Source organism: Eurosta solidaginis, unplaced genomic scaffold (genome assembly GCF_040869045.1).
Source record: "Eurosta solidaginis isolate ZX-2024a unplaced genomic scaffold, ASM4086904v1 ctg00001380.1, whole genome shotgun sequence".
Taxonomy (NCBI): domain Eukaryota; kingdom Metazoa; phylum Arthropoda; class Insecta; order Diptera; family Tephritidae; genus Eurosta; species Eurosta solidaginis.
This window is the reverse complement of record NW_027137101.1, coordinates 46,189-55,324: the sequence shown is the minus strand read 5'-3', so window position 1 is coordinate 55,324 and position 9,136 is coordinate 46,189.

Here is a 9,136-nt window from a genome sequence, read left to right as displayed (position 1 = left end):
ATTCACAGCCGTATTTAACCAGGATAACTTCTAGTAAACAGTAATAAGCGTTAATACTTATACGTCGTTACTTCTTTAACACCGTTGCTTATTGTAGGCATATTCCATATTATGAATCAAGCTCTTAAGGATTTAAAAGCAATTTCAAAGGAAAAAAGCTCGAAAAAGCCAATTAATAAAAAATAAAATGTATCCGTGTAGTTCTTGTGAAAATATATATACTCAGAGAGGAGTTTGGTTAGACATATTACAATGAAACATCAAGTTATAAAAAAAGCTCCCATTTTTTGCGAGCAATGTAAAATTCAAGTGAAACAAAATGTATGGGCAGCACACTTGATAACAAATATGCATAAAAAGAATTGTATGCATAATGTAAATAGTAATGTTAAATGTATTAACGCTATGTTTAATAATCGTATTGAAACATACGTTTTGGAAAACTATCAACCCAATGATTTAATTGTTGAACATTTTTTTGAAAAACATTTTAACGAGTTATCTGCACTTTTACAGAAATCTATAGAAAAGCATGAAAGCATCAAATTTAACTTTCAGTTATTTTGTAAATATATTCAAATAAAAGAAAATATTGAAGAATTTGCTATAATGTCACACCAAATATTGGTGTCTGAAGCATTTATGGAGAACAACAATGTTGATGAAATAATTAAGGAATAGTTTAGTAAATTGATTGAAAAAATGAAAACATTTCCAGAGCGAGATAGTGGTTGGAGTCTAAGTGAAATTATCCATCTAGAGGTAAACATAAATAAATGCCAACCAATTAGAGGCTCATTATATATACCACTACCAAAAGTAATAGCAGATAAAAAATTGTATTAATATTGTTAACAATGATATATACTGCTTTAATTGGGCCATAATTTCATCTCTTTACCAACCCTCAACACATGGACAAAGGTGTTATGAGGTGGGTTTTGTCGAAGGCTAAGGTAGCACTCAATCAATCCAGGGTCAAGTAGAGGTCCCACAAACCCCCACTTAATAAGAACACAGTAGTTATGTGTTAATGAGGAATACACACACACACACGGCTTGACGGGTAGTGAGGGCAGCAGCGCAGGGGAGGGAGGCGAGCGGCGGCTAACAGTCGTAGTAATAGCGGAGGGGTCGGTACGGCGGTTGAACGGTGGTGCAGTAGCGGGCTGGATGGTACGGTGGTTCGGAGGCAGCAGCGGAATCAGCGCGGCGACCGGACTGCGGACAGTATTAGCGGACGGATTGGCGCAGTGGCGGGAGTAGCACGGCGGCTGGACGGCGGACAGTATTAGCGGACGGATTGGTGCAGTGGTATAAGCGTAGTGGCGGGATTAGCACGGCGGCTGGACGGCGGACAGTATTAACGGACGGATGGATGTAGCGGTATGGACGTAGTGACGGCACCAGTGAGCTGGCTGGACGGTGATAAGGTACCGGCGGCTAAAGGTCGTCGTAGCAGCGGCGCAATGGCGGTGGGATAGCGAGCGGCTTACGGTCGTCGTAGCGGCTGCGCAACGGCGTAGGATAGCGGCGGCAACAATAGGGCAACGGAACGCGTACCAGTGGCGTGGCCAAGGCGAGGTGTCGGTGCAAACTTTCTGCCTAATTACCCTTTTAGGGGGTTGACCAGTAGCGGCGGTTGCAGGTGGCGGCTTCCTGCGTGGACGCTGTCTCAGTGGCGGCGGCGGAGGGACCTGGGAGGAATGAATAGAATTGTGGTTAGTGCCGGTCCGCTAGCTGGACACCGCCGCCTCCATGCCCGCACGATGGCAGGACTGGACGCGGAGTTGTACCATCCGGAACTCCGTAGGCCGCGGCCCCCCCCCCCCACTTAGCTGGGACACGGGCGAGGAAACCGTAAAGGCGACAACCCGTTGTCCCCGCAAGCAAGGGTGACCCGCTCCCTGACAGCGCACCTTTGTGGTTGTCTCACTCGCTGTTAGTGCTGGCTCGCTAGCTGGACACCACCGCCTCCATGCTTGCACGATAGAAGGGCTGGACGCGGAGTTGTACCAGCCGGAATTTTGTAGGTCGGTCCGTGGGCTGAGGAGAAGTGCGCCTTAACAGCACAGCGGTAGCCCTTTTAGCCGACGAGTCGCTCTACTGCTGGAGCCAGGACTGAGGGGAAGGGATCTTTTGGCCGAACGGCGGCGAGCGCCCCCCCCCTTACTTAGCTGGGACACGGGCGAGAAAACCATAAAGGCGACAACCCGTTGTCCCCGCAAGCAAAGGGTGACCAGTGCCGTGCGGCACCCCCCTTCCCTATGGAAGTGGGATTGGTCGTTCGCTGGACATCGCCCACCCCGTGGTCGCACACTAAGGTAAGGTGCCGGGAGGCGGTGCAGCAGCTCTGTCCTTGCCGGTTCTTAGGCTGCGAGGAGAAACTGGGCCCGAAGGCACCACGCTACGCAGCTGTAGAACCGGTTCGGCTGGAGCCTTAGCTGAGAGAAAAGGGTGGGGTAGCCCTAAGGCGGCGAGCCTCCCCTTACTTAGCTGGGACACAGGCGAGAAAACCATAAAGGCGACAACCCGTTGTCCCCGCAAGCAAAGGGTGACCAGAGCCAAGGCAGCACCCCTTCAACTCAGCTAGTCAGGAGGAGTGACTGGGTTGCTTAATAAAGCAACCACTTCCTCTGACTAACCTGCGAGGAATGAAGTGACAACAACAAATGCATTCTCTTTTATACTGCTTCTGCCATGATGCGATTGAGAAATGAACCGCTAATTGGGTACTTCAGTTTGCCATTTACTGTGAGTTGGTGTACTGTGTGCATATTATTGTTATCGCCAAATGTTCTTCGCATGCATTGGAATGTAGTTGCTGCTGTTGGCTACCTGTTAATGTACTATGTATGTATACTCTCAGGCGTAGGTGAAAAGGGGTTAGAGGGGGTTTCTGAGACGTAGGAGAAAAAAGGTTACAGTGGGGGTCATACCATTGTAACGCTACGTTACAGTCGCCCTCCCACTTCGGTTGACGGAAAGCTGCTGTGAAGAACAGGAGTATAACGCTAGGCCTGGCCTAGCGGTTGCCGGTGTGTATGCGTGCATCGTTTTACTAACATTTTTTTTCCATAAAATATACAGAGTCATTCCACTTATACCTAACAAAGTTGATTCAGAAAAAAAATGTTTACATATCAGGTTTAATTACAATTTCATTGTTCTTAAAACTAACAGAATATTTAATTTTAAAATAATGCGAAATTCATGAATATTATAAATAAGTTGCCATCCTTCTTCTTCTTCTTCCATCCTTGTTCTCATCTACCTCGTGTTGTGATTGCATTATGGCCATTCGGTATTCGGTAATATATGGGCCGGAAAAAATGTGGTACCCTTTTTATTTTGACGCGGGTGACTGGCCACTGGTACTGCTCCCTCCGTGTGCACCCGCTCTAACGTCGCTTTATTTCGCCGAAGTTTATGTCTGCTGAAGATGCTTTTGTACCCTCTGCATTTACTGCAAATGCCATTTGTGGAGTCTCCTACTCCCATGTGCGGTGGTTGCTCAGGAACGGTGATAACGCTTTCCGCCGAACTGCTTCCCGTTGTCGGTGAGAAAAGTTTTCGGACAACGAAGTCGGTATAAGGCCTTTTCTTTTAGTGCTTTCAGCACGCTTGCCGTTGTAGCTTGGAGCGCCGGAATTAACTCCACCCACTTGTAGAATTTGTAGATCATGGCGAGGAGGTAAGTGCTTCTTTGCTTGGAAAGTGGTAGTAGTGGCACGAAGTTGGCGGTTACTATTTCTCATGGCTGCGGATATTGTATGGTTGCCAATAATCTCACCGGGCTCTTCTCTGTCGCCTTTTATTTTGTAAAATAAGTCCGATTCTGTGTTTTGGAACGGGCGGCGGGGGAGCGCATTGCATATCGCGTTCGGCGCTCTTTTTCGGTAATCTTCATTGACATTGTATGTTTGTATAGCCGGGTAACGGGGGTAGAAGCGTTGCTTCAGCGGTTGGTTTTGTTTACGGATGGTCGAATGGTCGGCTGCGGTAATTGGGCTACCGGTTTTGCTCAATCGCTTTCGGTGGTTCTCCGGTTTTTGACCATTCTTCACGTGATCTCGGCTGGTCATTGCACATAGTGTGTCTAGCTCGGCTGATCTCCTGGTCAAGGTGACTTCTAACGGCTGGCCATCTAGCGTGCGGCTGATTCCCCTTTCCCGTAGAAAGTCCATTCCTAAGATCATCCGTTCTGCCAGGTTCGAGATGATGGACATCTTTGGTTTAGTAGTTCGCCCTTGGTACGTAATCCTTGCTGGGTACGAATTCGAGCTATAGACACACGTCTGGTCTGCCAATTGGACGCTCCGCCTGTGAAGATGTGGTTTGATGTTGTTCATCTCCAGGTGGTTTCGTATTGACTCGTCGACGTATGAGAGGGTGGCGCCGGTGTCTACTAGCGCGCGCACGCTCATCCCTCGATGGTTATCGGTATGTAGAGACGTTCATCTACTTGCATTTCGGCAACGGGATTGCAGGCTGGTGGTTCCATATACTTCTGTGGCTGCACAATAATGCTTGGCGGCTTCCTTTCACATAACTTGACGGTATCCTGGATGTATTGTTGTCGGTGGATTGGTTGGTCGAAGGGCATAGGCAGTCCCTGGAGAGGATGTTGTTTTTTCCACACCTGGAGCAGAACATTCTCCAACGGCTCCTGCATTAGAAGCGACGGTGTCCGCGTTCCTTGCAGCGCCAGCAGAACTCCTTGCTATTGTACTCCGTTTGAAGATGATACAGGCTGGCGATCGCCACTTTGCCCTGTTCGCTTCCCCGATTTTTAGCAGCTCATATTCTTCTGTTATTTCCTGGAGCTCATCGATCGTCTTAAACTCGCTGCGCTTGACGAATAGGCGGTATTCAACGCGTATATTCGTTCGATGTAGTTTTCCTTATACGTTGTCGGGTGGTGGCGGATCAGTGTTTCTAATGCGAGGATGTAGTCTTTGGCTTTTTCACGGCCGTGTTGCTTGCGTTGAGGGATGGCCTCTTCCAAATGTCGAAGATGATGCTTGGGCAGGAAAAAATTTTGCACCTACGTTCGAAATCGGTCCATTGGTTGATTAGTTGTTTACGGATGCGGTACCATTGGAGTGCTTTGCAACGTAGAAGTTCCGACAGCGTTGGGAGGAGCCGGTCGACGGGGATGCGGTAACATTCGGCAAGCTCCTCTATCCTCTCCAGAAATTCGTGCAGCGACTCTTCACCCGAAAAACGCAAATCCCAGTGGCGAACGGTATTCATTAGCTCACCGTCGCTCATTTCGTCTCGCTTCGGTGGTGCGCGTTCTCTCTCATGCGCATACGGTTGGGTACTATGAATCTGAATCGAAGGGATCGGCTTTGTTGTTGGCTGGGGTAGCATAACGGATTTCCCCTTTTCATCATTCACTTCCCTTTCCAGCGCCTTCAGCAGGTCTTCACTTGAATTTCTCGTGCGTTTCGCTCATACGTAAGTGCTTAGTGCGCGGCGCAGCTCGGCTACGGTTTGGCGTTCCACGTGAATCGTATGCTTCTTGCACTCCTCTATCAGCCTCTCTCTTTTCAGTAAGTAGATACAATTGAGTGAGTCGGTATTCAGCGTCGTAACTTCGGGGGCCGGTGTGTTTGTTGTTTCTGATGATGTGTTCGTCGAACCCGCCCCGGCAGTGTTGGTGGTTGTTGTATTTGGTTTTCCACCTTCGTCTGCGGAGGAGGGTCCCTGCCGGGGCGCCATTTATGAGGTGGGTTTTGTCGAAGGCTGAGGTACCACTCAGTCAATCCAGGGTTAAGTAGAGGTCCCACAAACCCCCACTTAATAAGAACATAGTAGTTATGTGTTAATGACGAATACATGGCTTGAAGGGTAGTGAGGGCAGCAGGGGAGGGAGGCGAGCGGCGGCTAACAGTCGTAGTAATAGCTGAGCGGTTGAACGGTGGTGCAGTTGAACGGCGGTGCAGTAGCGGGCGGCATGGTACGGTGGTCCGGAGGCAGCGGCGGGATCAGCGCGGCGGCCGGACGGCGGACAGTATTAGGGGACGGATTGATGCAGTGGTATGGGCGCAGTGGCGGGATTAGCACGGCGGACAGTATTAACGGACGGATGGATGTAGCGGTATGGTCGTAGTGACGGCACCAGCGAGCTGAATGGACGGTGATAAGGTAGCGGTGGCTAAATGTCGTCGTAGTATCGGCGCAACGGCGGTGGGATAGCGGGCGGCTGACGGTCGTCGTCGTAGCAGCGGCGCAATGGCGTAGGATAGCGAGCGGCTTACGATCGTCGTAGCGCCGGCCAAACGGTGTAGGATAGCGGCGACAACAGTAGGGCAACGGAGCGCGTACCAGTGGCGTGGACAAGGCGTGGTGTCGGTGCAAACTTTCTGCCTGATCACCCTTTAAGGGGGGTTGACCAGTAGCGGCGGTTGCGGGTGGCGGCTTCCTGCGAGGACGCTGTATCATTGGCGGCGGCGGAGGGACCTGCGAGGAATGAATAGAATTGTGGTTAGTGCTGGCTCGCTAGCTGGACACCAACGCCTCCATGCTTGCACGATGGCAGGGCTGGACGCGGAGTTGTACCAGCCAGAACTTTGTAGGTCGATCCGTGGGCTGAGGATAAGTGCGCCTTAACGGCACAGCGGTAGCCCCTTTAGCCGACGAGTCGCTCTACTGCCGGAGCCAGGACTGAGGGGAAGGGATCTGTTGGCCGAACGGCGGCGAGCCCCCCTTAAAGGGCTGGGATACGGGCGAGAAAACCATAAAGGCGACAACCCGTTGTCCCCGCAAACAAAGGGTGACCAGTGCCGTGGCGGCACCCCTTTCCCTGTGGAAGTGGGATTGGCTCGTTCGCTGGACATCGCCCACCCCGTGGTCGCACACTAAGGTAAGGTGCCGGGAGGCGGTGCACCAGCTCTGTCCTTGCCGGTTCGCAGGCTGCGAGGAGAAACTGAGCCCGAAGGCACCACGCTACGCAGCTGTAGAACCGGGTCGGCTGGAGCCTTAGCTGAGAGGAAGGGGCGGGGTAGCGCTAAGGCGGCGAGTCCCCCTTACTTAGCTGGGACACGGGCGAGAAAACTATAAAGGCGACAACCCGTTGTCCCCGCAAGCAAAGGGTGACCAGTGCCAAGGCAGCACCCCTTCAACTCAGCTAGTCAGGAGGAGTGACTGGGTTGCTTAATAAAGCAACCACTTCCTCTGACTAACCTGCGAGGAATGAAGTGACAACTGCAAATGCATTCTCTTTTATACTGCTCCTGCTATGATGGGAGTGAGAAATGGACCGCTAATTCGGTACTTCAGTTTTCCATTTACTGTGTGTTGGCGTACTGTGTGCATATTATTGTTATCGCCAAATGCTCTTCGCTGCATTGGTATGTAGCTGCTGCTGTTGGATACCTGTTAATGTACTATGTATGTATACTCTCAGACGTAGGTGAAAAAGGGTTAGAGGGGGATCCCAGGCGTAGGAGAAAAAGGGTTACAGTGGGGGTCATATTATTGTAACGTTACGTTACAGTGTTCTTCATATCACATTAGAAATATCCAAGATAAAGTAGTCAATTTTCAAAATTTAAGTTTCTCATTACAAATAAAAGATATTGAAATATTTGAATCAAATAATCCAGATATTAGTGTAAATTTGTTTGGTATAGAAGACAATTTGGTAGTAGGACTCTATTATTTATAAAAGGAAGAAAAATCACATCACATTAATCTTATTTCTTTATACAGTGATGATTTCAATGAAAGCCATTATGTTTGGATAAAAAATTTAAGTAGATTAATGGGATATCAAGGTACAAGCCATGAGCATAAATTTTATTTTTGCTATACATGTCTTATACATTTTAATAAGGAAGAAAAATTACTAAACCATAAAAAGCCTTGTAGAAAAATTGTAACACGCATGCCTACACCTGAGAAAAGAATGCTAAAATTTGAAAATTTCAAAAAACAATTAGATGTACCATTTACTATATATGCAGATTTCGAATGTATTCTAAATCCAATAGATATTCAAAATTCTAGTAGGACTCTATGTGTACAAGAACATATTCCTTATGCCTATTGTTATTTTATTAAGTGCTCATATAATAACCAACTGAAACGTTTTAAAATATATAGCGGTGTTGATGCTCCAAAACATTTTTTAAAAGTATTTTCGATGATGTTTTAGATATTTATGACCTATATTTGAGTAAAATAGTTAAAATGCATCCATTAACTACCAACCAACTTAGGTGCCAAAACGAGGATATATTTTGTCATATTTGTGGAATGGAACTTTTATTAAATGATAGAGTAGCAGACCATTGTCATTTAACTGGTGAATATAGAGGCCATGCACATAATAAATGTAATTTAGAATATCAGATATCAAATTTTATTCCAATATTTTTTCATAATTTATCTAAATATGATTGGCATTTATTTATTAAATAGTTGTCATCTGTAGAGGGGGATATAAATATTATTCCCTTAAACAAAGAGTTGTATATTTCAATATCAAAGATAATATATGTTAGTAATGAAGATACCATTGAACTTAGGTTTTTAGATTCATTTCGATTCATGCCTTCTAGCTTAGACAGTTTAGCTAAGAATTTATGTAATAATGATTTAGAAATAACAAAGGTTTATTTCCCCAACGATCATAACTTTGATTTAGTGAAACGTAAAAGTATTTTTCCATATGACTACTTTGATTCAGAAGTAGATTTAGATTATCCCAATTACCTGATCGTTCACATTTCTTTAATAAATTATCAAATTAATCGTGTAGTATCGATGATTATCAGCATGCACAAAATGTTTGGACAACATTTAATTGTTCCAATTTATTAGATTATAGATGTGCTACTCCTCAGTGACATTTTTGAAAATTTTAAAAAATTATGTAAAGGAATTTATCGACTAGACCCTTGTCAATATTATACATCTCCAGGATTATTTTGGGACGCGATGCTCAAAATAACTCGAATAGGATTAGAATTGTTTACTGATGAAAACTTCCATAATTTTATAATATCGGGAATTAGGGGCGGGATTGTTCAATGTTGCAAACGGCGTTCAGTTGCTAACAATAAATATTTAAGTGATTACGATGAGACTAAGGCTTTAAATTATATAATTTATTTAGATGTTAATA